Raw genomic sequence first — 10,717 nt, 5'->3', positions numbered from 1 at the left:
TGTAAATAGAAATTTTCCAACGATATAACTTTCATTCTCTTCATAAGGTTGCTGAAGTCCAATTGCTTTAATGCGTTCTCCTCTGTAAATAAAACATATAAAAGGAAATGAAATGTATTTTCTTCTGTATTAACACAAAAAGGACAACAGGTGTTTCCATTCTGGTGTCTTTTTGTTATATTTAAATGTAGTGAGTTGGTTCTGGCTCTAAAGAGAAGTATCGAACCAAAAGTGTTGTCATAAATTTTTTCATCTTTTATTTCCCTTTTCCACATTTTATAGATATTTACGGTCACTTTATTTTCCAAGTCTTCTTTCCACTTCACTGTGTCCTAGATTCTGGCGTTGTCCTTTATTTCGGTTTTGGACATTCCTCCCAATTTTCTTAAATTGATTTTAATTTCATGCATGTACTTTTCCACTGTTTTCCACCATTTTCTTTCCTTTTCTTGCATATTTATAATTATTTCCTTCAGTAACTCTTTCCGTCCATTTATAGTATTATTTACATAACTCAGCTTTCCATTATAATTCTTCTTTTCGTGGAAAATGCTCCTATCTCCCCCTTTAATGTGGCTACTACTGTACTTCTACAAGCTCCTAATATTTTTCTATAAACCCCATTCTCTATTCTTTGCAGTTTTCTATTTCTGTATCTGTTAAATTAACTACATTGGTTCCATATAAGACTGATGGTAAAGCTATATTTTCTCAGAATGTTATACCTATAAGTACTTTGTTACAGCTTTTCTCTATCACGGAATAGGTTAGGCCCGTCGCCAAGGGAGCATGAATGTAAAAGAGTATTGTAAACAAAAGGGAGCACATGTATAAAGTTTCCTCCCCCACCCCCATCCCACACAAAAACGCCATTAAATTATAGTGCAATTATCCCTTTACATTCTGATAACCGTACTAAAAGAACCATTTTACGATAGTATGGTTATAGAAAAAGATATAAAAAAAAGGAAGGGAACAGATTCTGTATCTATTCAAAAAGGCTTTCTCGAAATTCACAGTTTTTTCTTATCTTGAATATAAATACACGCATCTTGGATTTTTCTTGTGCACTGAATCTTTTCCTTACTAAATTATAAAGGGAAATTCTCTCTCTCTCTCTCTCTCTCTCTCTCTCTCTCTCTCTCTCTCTCTCTCTCTCTCTCTCTCTCAGCGGAAAGATTAGTTAGAAAAAATACAAAATTTTCCAATTAAAACTGATACATCACAGTATAAACAAAGGTGGCAAAGTTGAGAATCATTATAAAAAACATCCAGAAAGAGTTACTATAGAGAGAGGATGTCCAACACCAGATTAAGTAAAAAGGCAGGGGGAGCTAGGGAGGGGGGAGGGGTGGGGGAAGTGGTGCTTATTTGGGACTGCGGGAGAGAGATATGCTTCACTGGAGAAGAGAATTAATTCCCCAGCAAATGGGGTAAAAAGCAGAGTTCAGAATGTTTTCTTGATATATGGCAGGATTTGTCTAATATCAACTTTTACTTTAAAACTGGTTATATATAAAATGTAAACTATGATTATTTCCTATTTTCAAACAGACGTTAATCTGCAAGTCACAATGAAATTTTATGATTAGATTTGGTTCTTATCAGGAAATAGGCTTTGAAAGTAGTTACAAGATGTTACCAACTTGATTTCAGTCTCATAATGATATATATTTTTTGGTGTAAGTTCTTCCCCTAGGTACCAATGAATCCGATATTAAATGGTAGATATATTTATGATTTAATGTTTGAAAGTACAAAAATTCATTCGCGAATTAGTGACAAAACTATCACATAGAAGTATTTCATGGCATAAGCAGATCATACGTTCGATTTAGTATTTAGTAAAACTATAGCAGCGGAATTATCAATTAAATATACTGTATCAGCATCCAGTACAACAGCTGTAGTAGTTGAATTAACATAGAAAAATTATCAACAAGTAGTACACTGAACCAAGCAGGAAATGGCTAAGTAGTGCCGCACCAAGGTTTACGTGAGATATCAACCTGACATCAGCTGTTGTCGTATAACTGGTCACTTTTTATACAGCAAAGACCTTACCTTTCCTTGCGTAAGAGAGAGAGAGAGAGAGAGAGAGAGAGAGAGAGGCTCACTACAAAGGCGTCAATGGAACCGCCCTCTCGCGGCTAACATAGGTGTAGGTGAGAATATAGTCTCTGTCTCCTCCATTCGACATAGAAGGAGTCAAGCTCATTTTTAGGTCGTTTCCAGTTAAGGTCTTGTTAAAATTAAGAATGACAGACAACAGCAAAAAGAAAGACAAAATCACAGATCAGACATCATTGCATAACACAGGAAGTGGTCAAAAGTCTTAGCGAATAACTACATAACAGCCAATTACTATTGAGAAAATCATACGTGAATTGCCTCAATGTATAGTCTTCATCGTTGCATCTAACTTGAAAAGGATTTGCAACCAATATATATATATATATATATATATAATATATATATATATATATATATATATATATATATATATCTAATAAAAGGAGCCCATAAAAACACCAAAATGCAGAGAGAAAAGTACTATATTTCAGAGACTGCTGTCTCTCTCTTCAGGTATATGAATGAGAAAAGTTTACAGAAAAGGTGGTATTTATACCAAGAGATTCGTCCACAAGTAAGCCAATTTAGGTCACCCCCGCTGATAATCTTCCTTTAATCTTCTTAAGAACGTTGGTTGAATGAACACTGCGTCGACGATGTCTGATGTCCAATTCCCTTTTGAGATGTTCATTACCTGCTTCTCTTTTATTAAGGCCGATTCCATCATTTGACTCTTGTACCGGCAGTTGCTGCTATAAATTACACGTGACATATTCCAGTTTATTCTATGGTTATGTTCATTTATATGGTTGAAAATAGCCGAGTTCTGTTGTCAATACCTAACTGACCGTTTGTGTTGTATTAATCTCTGGGGAAGTGATTTACCTGTAAATCCGATGTAAGATTGGTCACAGTCCTGGCATGGGATCTCATATACCCCAGAGTCTTTGGGCGATGTCTTTTGTTGGACGTTAATCAGGGATTTGGCTAAGGTATTTGGGTAGGTAAATGCAAAAGGGTTGGATTTCCCAAGGGTGTGAGTTACTCTCTTAATCGTCTCCAGGTGGGGAATTTTTATTTTATTGTTGGGTGTGTCTCTGGTCTTGTCTTTAGGGGGTCGGTAGAAAATTACGTTTGCTTTTTGGATTGCTTTCTCAATTATATGGTCAGGATACTTTAAAGATGAAAGTTGCTTGCGAATTAGTTCAAATTCTTTTTCCAGGAAATCTGGGGAACAAATTCGTAAGGCTCTTAAGAATAGGTTGCTAGCTACACCTATCTTGATAGTATTGTCATGATAGCAAAAGTAGTGAATATATGAAAGTGAGAACGGTTTTGGTTTTCTGTATATGGTAAATTTGTATTCTGTCGTGTCTCTGATTATTAAAACATCAAGAAAAGGAATTTTGTTGTCTGTTTCCCATTCAACTTTAAATTTGATGCTGGGCACTAATGCGTTTAATTTTGAGAGGAATTCATTAAAATTACCCCACTTATTATCCCAAAATGTTAGTATGTCATCCACGTATCTCATCCACAGCATGTTTTTGGGTTTTATTGCATTTATTACTGTAGTTTCAAAGTATTCCATGTACAGATTGGCTAAAATAGGACTTAAAGGACTACCCATACTACACCCGAATTTTTGCTTGTAGAATGATTCCCCGAATGAAAATACGTTATTAGATGCACATAATTCAACTAACTTTATTATTTTGTAAAGTGCCAATGGGAAATGATCTGAATAGGGGGATAATTTTTCCCTTAAAAACTGAAGAACGTCCTGTACTGGTACTTTTGTGAATAGGGAGTCTACGTCAAGGCTTAAAAGTTTTATGTTGTGAAGTGGTATATGTGCTTCTCTGAATTTGTGACAAAAGTCTTCCGAATGTTTGATGTGACTGACCATATAATTGAGAAAGCAATCCAAAAAGCAAACGTAATTTTCTACCGACCCCCTAAAGACAAGACCAGAGACACACCCAACAATAAAATAAAAATTCCCCACCTGGAGACGATTAAGAGAGTAACTCACACCCTTGGGAAATCCAACCCTTTTGCATTTACCTACCCAAATACCTTAGCCAAATCCCTGATTAACGTCCAACAAAAGACATCGCCCAAAGACTCTGGGGTATATGAGATCCCATGCCAGGACTGTGACCAATCTTACATCGGATTTACAGGTAAATCACTTCCCCAGAGATTAATACAACACAAACGGTCAGTTAGGTATGGACAACAGAACTCGGCTATTTTCAACCATATAAATGAACAATGAACCATAGAATAAACTGGAATATGTCACGTGTAATTTATAGCAGCAACTGCCGGTACAAGAGTCAAATGATGGAATCGGCCTTAATAAAAGAGAAGCAGGTAATGAACATCTCAAAAGGGAATTGGACATCAGACATCGTCGACGCAGTGTTCATTCAACCAACGCTTAAGAAGATTAAAGGAAGATTATCAGCGGGGGTGACCTAAATTGGCTTACTTGTGGACGAATCTCTTGGTATAAATACCACCTTTTCTGTAAACTTTTCTCATTCATATACCTGAAGAGAGAGACAGCAGTCTCTGAAATATAGTACTTTTCTCTCTACATTTTGGTGTTTTTATGGGCTCCTTTTATTAGATGGAATTCTGTTGTTACAGAACATTTTTACCAGTCATATATATATATATATATATATATATATATATATAGATATATATATAGATATATATATATATATATATATATATATATATATATATATATATATATATATATATATACTATATATATATATATATATATATATATATATATATATATATATATATATATATATATATATATATTATATATATACATACACACACACACACACGACACACACCACACCACACATATATATTAGTATATATATAATATATAGTATATATATATCTATATATATATCTAATTATATCTAATAATATATCTTATATAGATTATAATATATAATAATATCTATAGGATATATAATATATATAATATAATATATATAATATATATATATCTATATAGATATTAGTATATAGAGATATGATAGATATATATATAGATATATATATATATTATATATAGACATATATTAGTATATATATATATATATATATATAGTATATATATATATATATATCTTAGATATATCGATATATAGATATAGATATATATAGATATATATATATATAATATAAGATAAGATAGTGAGATAATATATAGATACAGTAACACACACACAACACATATATAATATGATATATATATTATCTATAGCTATTAAGACTAGTATATATATATATAATATCGCTATTATATCTAGATATATGTATCTAGATATATATCGTATACGATATACTATATATAGATATATAGATATAATTAGAGAGATATATAGATATAGATACTACCAGTATATATCATATAAGTATATATGAATATATAGATATATATACAGACCCACACACACACTATATATATATAGTATATAGTATAGATATATAATATATTATATATAATAGTATTATATATAGATAATTATATAATCTAGATATATATATATATATATAATTATATATATATAGATAGATATATATATAGATATAATACTATATATATTATTAAATATCTATAATATATTATATATTATGTTATGTATATTATACTTCTCTAGATATTATCTATATCTATATATATATATATATATATAATATATACTATATATTATCTCTATATATATATATATATATATATATAATAATCCAATACACACAACACACACCGACGCAATCAGCACACCACACACCCACCCACACAACACACATATGTATATATATATATCTAATTTTATATATATCTATATATATATATCTATATATATATATATATATATATATATATATATATATATATATATATATATATATATATATATAATATATATATATATATAGATATATATAGATATAATATATATATATATATATATATATATATATATATATATACTATATATATCATATATATATATATATATATATATATATATATATATATATATATATATATATATATATATATATATATATATATATATATAATACATATATATATATATACATACAACACACATACACATATATATATATATATATATATATATATATATATATATATATATATATATATATAATATATATATATACATATATATATGTGCAAGAGATTACGAACTTATTAACTAAAAAATTCCCCTTCGGTTAACATATATGAAAATATATTATTTCCGAGGCAGAGCCAACATGAGAGGATATGAAAGGACTTGTAACTTAATGCTTGTACATATATGAATCACGGTGATGTGATTAAATTCATTCATATATAGATACACACAAATATATATAAGTACAAACTTACAGACAACCTTGTTTTATTATGAAAATCATCCCAATTCTCCTCTTTATACGCTCCCTCATTATCTGCTAGCCTATGCAATGATATTCAGTGGTCATTTAAATATTCAGACATTCGTCACATGAATAATAATAATACTAAAGAAAGAAAAACATATACACCTCTCTTTACTCACCGCAAATACCAACGTTCGGATATCCATCAAATATACGTTCATAACCGTTAACGGTCATATTGAAGTATCTTTCATATTATTATCGAATGATCTAACATTTTCTCATTCAAATATACACAAGCTTAATCAATCAGTCAATACATTTGTGTCAAAATATACTTCTGATTCATATTCACGCACCTAGATCATTCAGTACAGAATGTCATCACAGAGCGTCTGTGATATTCTTGTACAGATTTCTCTTAGACCAGACTGCCCCAGCATTCTGTATTAAGTAGGAAGTGAACTCTGTGTTTTATGGTAATTTTTACATACCTCATTTCATTGCCAAATATGTTTGACCTTGGGGCGAGGGCGTCAATGCGAGGAAACGAAGGGGTAGTGAGTTTGTGGGACTTTTTTTTAACTTAATTTTTCTTATTCATTCTCACGCCCGTCAATACGTTTATTATTCATTTATTTCAGGTAAGCTGTACTTCATTTAATAGCGTTGTTTCATTGGTTTTATTATTGTCCGCTAAGAAATACTATTTGTGAAAAAAGACATTGATTCTTGAACACCTCATGATATTTTTCATTGAATCGGCATTGACTATATCAGTCTGAAATAGATGTTAAGGTTCAGTTTCCTTGAGCAAAAATCTATAACAAATAAAAAAATATTTGAGGATTAATGATTAAGCAAATTTTTTTCTACTTGAAAGACAGTGTCACTTTGACCGGGATGAATAAGTAAATCCTAAAAGGAATATAAGCAAGTCACTATTTTGAAATTCAACTTTGCTGCTAAGTTTTGTTACTTTTTTAAAAATGTCTATTTCAATGTCAATATCAAAATCGGGACGAAAACAAATTAATTAATTCTAATAACGCAATGATCTTGTAAAAGTCTTCGCCCTTGCCTGTTGCATTTTCAGCAAATATGGGAAATAACGAAAGCTGTTTCCAATATCACGTTTACTGCTGCAGTCTCTAAACCTGCCTATCTCGGCTATATCTTAAGATAATCGCCAAGAAAGCCACTATTACGTCCCTACTTGATATTGGTCTCTTATCAAGTAATCAGTATGATTCTTTTATGACGAGACCTATTGTATCTTTTTGTTAATCAATCATACCGATATCGTTAACAGGATTCTTGTCTGCTCAGTAAGATGGACAGCGACCTATTTAACAATGACGAATCTTTCCGGATAGTTACATGGAAATGGTCATACCTGGATTTCAGAAAGGCGCTGCTTCAAAATACAGCAGTCTGCCAGGAAGACTGAAGGTCAGTTGCATTGGCAAAGTAGTGTAAGACTCCTGATGCTACACTCTAAAAAATTAAGGGTATAATAGGGGTAGAAAAAGGGTATTTCTAGTGGTTAAAATAGCATACCCTATCGGTATATAAGAACTATAATATACCCTTTACAATAGACCCATATCAAGGGTATAACATATACCTGTGATACCCTTACTTAGGGGTGTATCGTAGATAAAGAATACCCTTTTGCAGGGTATTCTATATGATATAAAAACCCGTCTTTATTAATTATATAATTAATATATTAATCCATTACACCCTCAGGTGTAGTTATAGCTTATACAGTATATAAAATCATAGGGTCAATGAATTTAAAAGTTTTGTTTATCAATTTATTATTTTCATCGCACTTGAAAAGCAGTGATGAAGGCGGGTGGTGGCCATGATGGGAGTCGGTTCGTTGTTTGCGCATGTTTTGAAATATTGGCGCCACACTGTCTGGGATACACTGGCGATGATGTCTCTTTGGAAATTGAAGCTTATTATAATATTTCATTAGGGAAAGTTAGTTCCTGTATGTAGAAATAACACTTACTAAGTTTCACCGAAAAAAAATGTTCTTAGAATTCTCTAAAACTTCAAAATACTGCTCGCACCGTCTCCACCACCGCAACCTAACACAAATGTAAGTGTTTACATAATAAAAATATGGAATGTTAGTCCATATATATAAAAGTCTAAAACTAAAGAGGTCAACCAGATTGCTTGCAGGAATGTGATCAGACTAGAGACGCTAAAGATGACGTATACAATAAGTATGTAGGCTAAGATAACATGCCGTCACCTGTAGTCATTCAATTGTTTATAAACATTAGTCCAAGCTCCTTGCTTGAGACAACTACCCCGACCTATTATTCAAACGGCCTACGTGATCTGTAGCGTGTCTCATTCGATTGTGTGTTCGTATGAAACTATGTCACTGTATGTATGTTCATATGTTCGAACTACTGTCTGTTCCTTCATAACTTGTAACAGAGATGGTAGACAGGCAGAACAGAGTTAGCTATCGTCATTAGAAGACCTGTACCTCTTTACCTAAGCTTTATCATGTAGAGGAATAGGATTAGCCATTATCATTGGCAGAAGCGATCAAGCTATCGTTATTAGAAGACTTGTACAATCATATCTGATCTTCAGCATGTAAAACTTCAGAAGAAATTATATCTATTTTTATACTTAGTGTTTTCTACAAGAACCTCACCGAACCATGAGTTTAACACATCGTCGTAAAGATAATACCGACTTCGTAAGTGATCTACAAAACCCCAGACACTCCATTGAAGATGGAAGTGCAATACCAACCGACTTAGCGTATAGATTATCGCTAGTCTAACATTACCTCATAGGGCGCCTTATCATACAAGGCACAAAGCCCTAATATTGAATATTAGGGCTTTGTGCCTTGTATGATAAGGCGCCCTATGAGGTAATGTTAGACTAGCGATAATCTATACGCTAAGTCGGTTGGTATTGCACTTCCATCTTCAATGGAGTGTCTGGGGTTTTGTAGATCACTTACGAAGTCGGTATTATCTTTACGACGATGTGTTAAACTCATGGTTCGGTGAGGTTCTTGTAGAAAACACTAAGTATAAAAATAGATATAATTTCTTCTGAAGTTTTACATGCTGAAGATCAGATATGATTGTACAAGTCTTCTAATAACGATAGCTTGATCGCTTCTGCCAATGATAATGGCTAATCCTATTCCTCTACATGATAAAGCTTAGGTAAAGAGGTACAGGTCTTCTAATGACGATAGCTAACTCTGTTCTGCCTGTCTACCATCTCTGTTACAAGTTATGAAGGAACAGACAGTAGTTCGAACATATGAACATACATACAGTGACATAGTTTCATACGAACACACAATCGAATGAGACACGCTACAGATCACGTAGGCCGTTTGAATAATAGGTCGGGGTAGTTGTCTCAAGCAAGGAGCTTGGACTAATGTTTATAAACAATTGAATGACTACAGGTGACGGCATGTTATCTTAGCCTACATACTTATTGTATACGTCATCTTTAGCGTCTCTAGTCTGATCACATTCCTGCAAGCAATCTGGTTGACCTCTTTAGTTTTAGACTTTTATATATATGGACTAACATTCCATATTTTTATTATGTAAACACTTACACAAACACATAGTCACTGAAGTGTTGTGAGCTTCTGAGGCCGTGAGCGCAGAGGCGGGAAGTGCGGTGCTATAGACAAATGTCTATGTAATATATATATATATATATATATATATATATATATATATATATATATATATATATATATATATATATATATATATATATATATATATATATATATATATATATATTATAACTACGATTGTGTAATCAAGTGAGTCTTGGCAACAATATAATTGCCAAGTACTGCATTTGTAGCATACTGAGCTCGCTACAAAATTATCAGTAATTTAAAACTAACGTATTATTAGTAACTTTTTTGTTGCATTACATTATCATTGTAACAATATGGTTATTTGATAAACAGTAAAAGTTCATTTTTGACATAATCAGATATACTTCCTGAAGCCCATTTTGAGATTAGATGTAAAAAGGTTATAATATTCATTATAAATACCCGCCCACCGAAAAATAGGGGAATTTCTGACCATTAGGGCATTTTAACGAATGTTTAAACTTTTTAAAGTGTATAAGCAATATGATGACGTAACCCATCGAAGCTCTTTGTTCTCTT

Source organism: Macrobrachium nipponense, chromosome 4 (assembly GCF_015104395.2).
Source record: "Macrobrachium nipponense isolate FS-2020 chromosome 4, ASM1510439v2, whole genome shotgun sequence".
Lineage (NCBI taxonomy): Eukaryota > Metazoa > Arthropoda > Malacostraca > Decapoda > Palaemonidae > Macrobrachium > Macrobrachium nipponense.
This window is presented reverse-complemented; position numbering follows the sequence as displayed.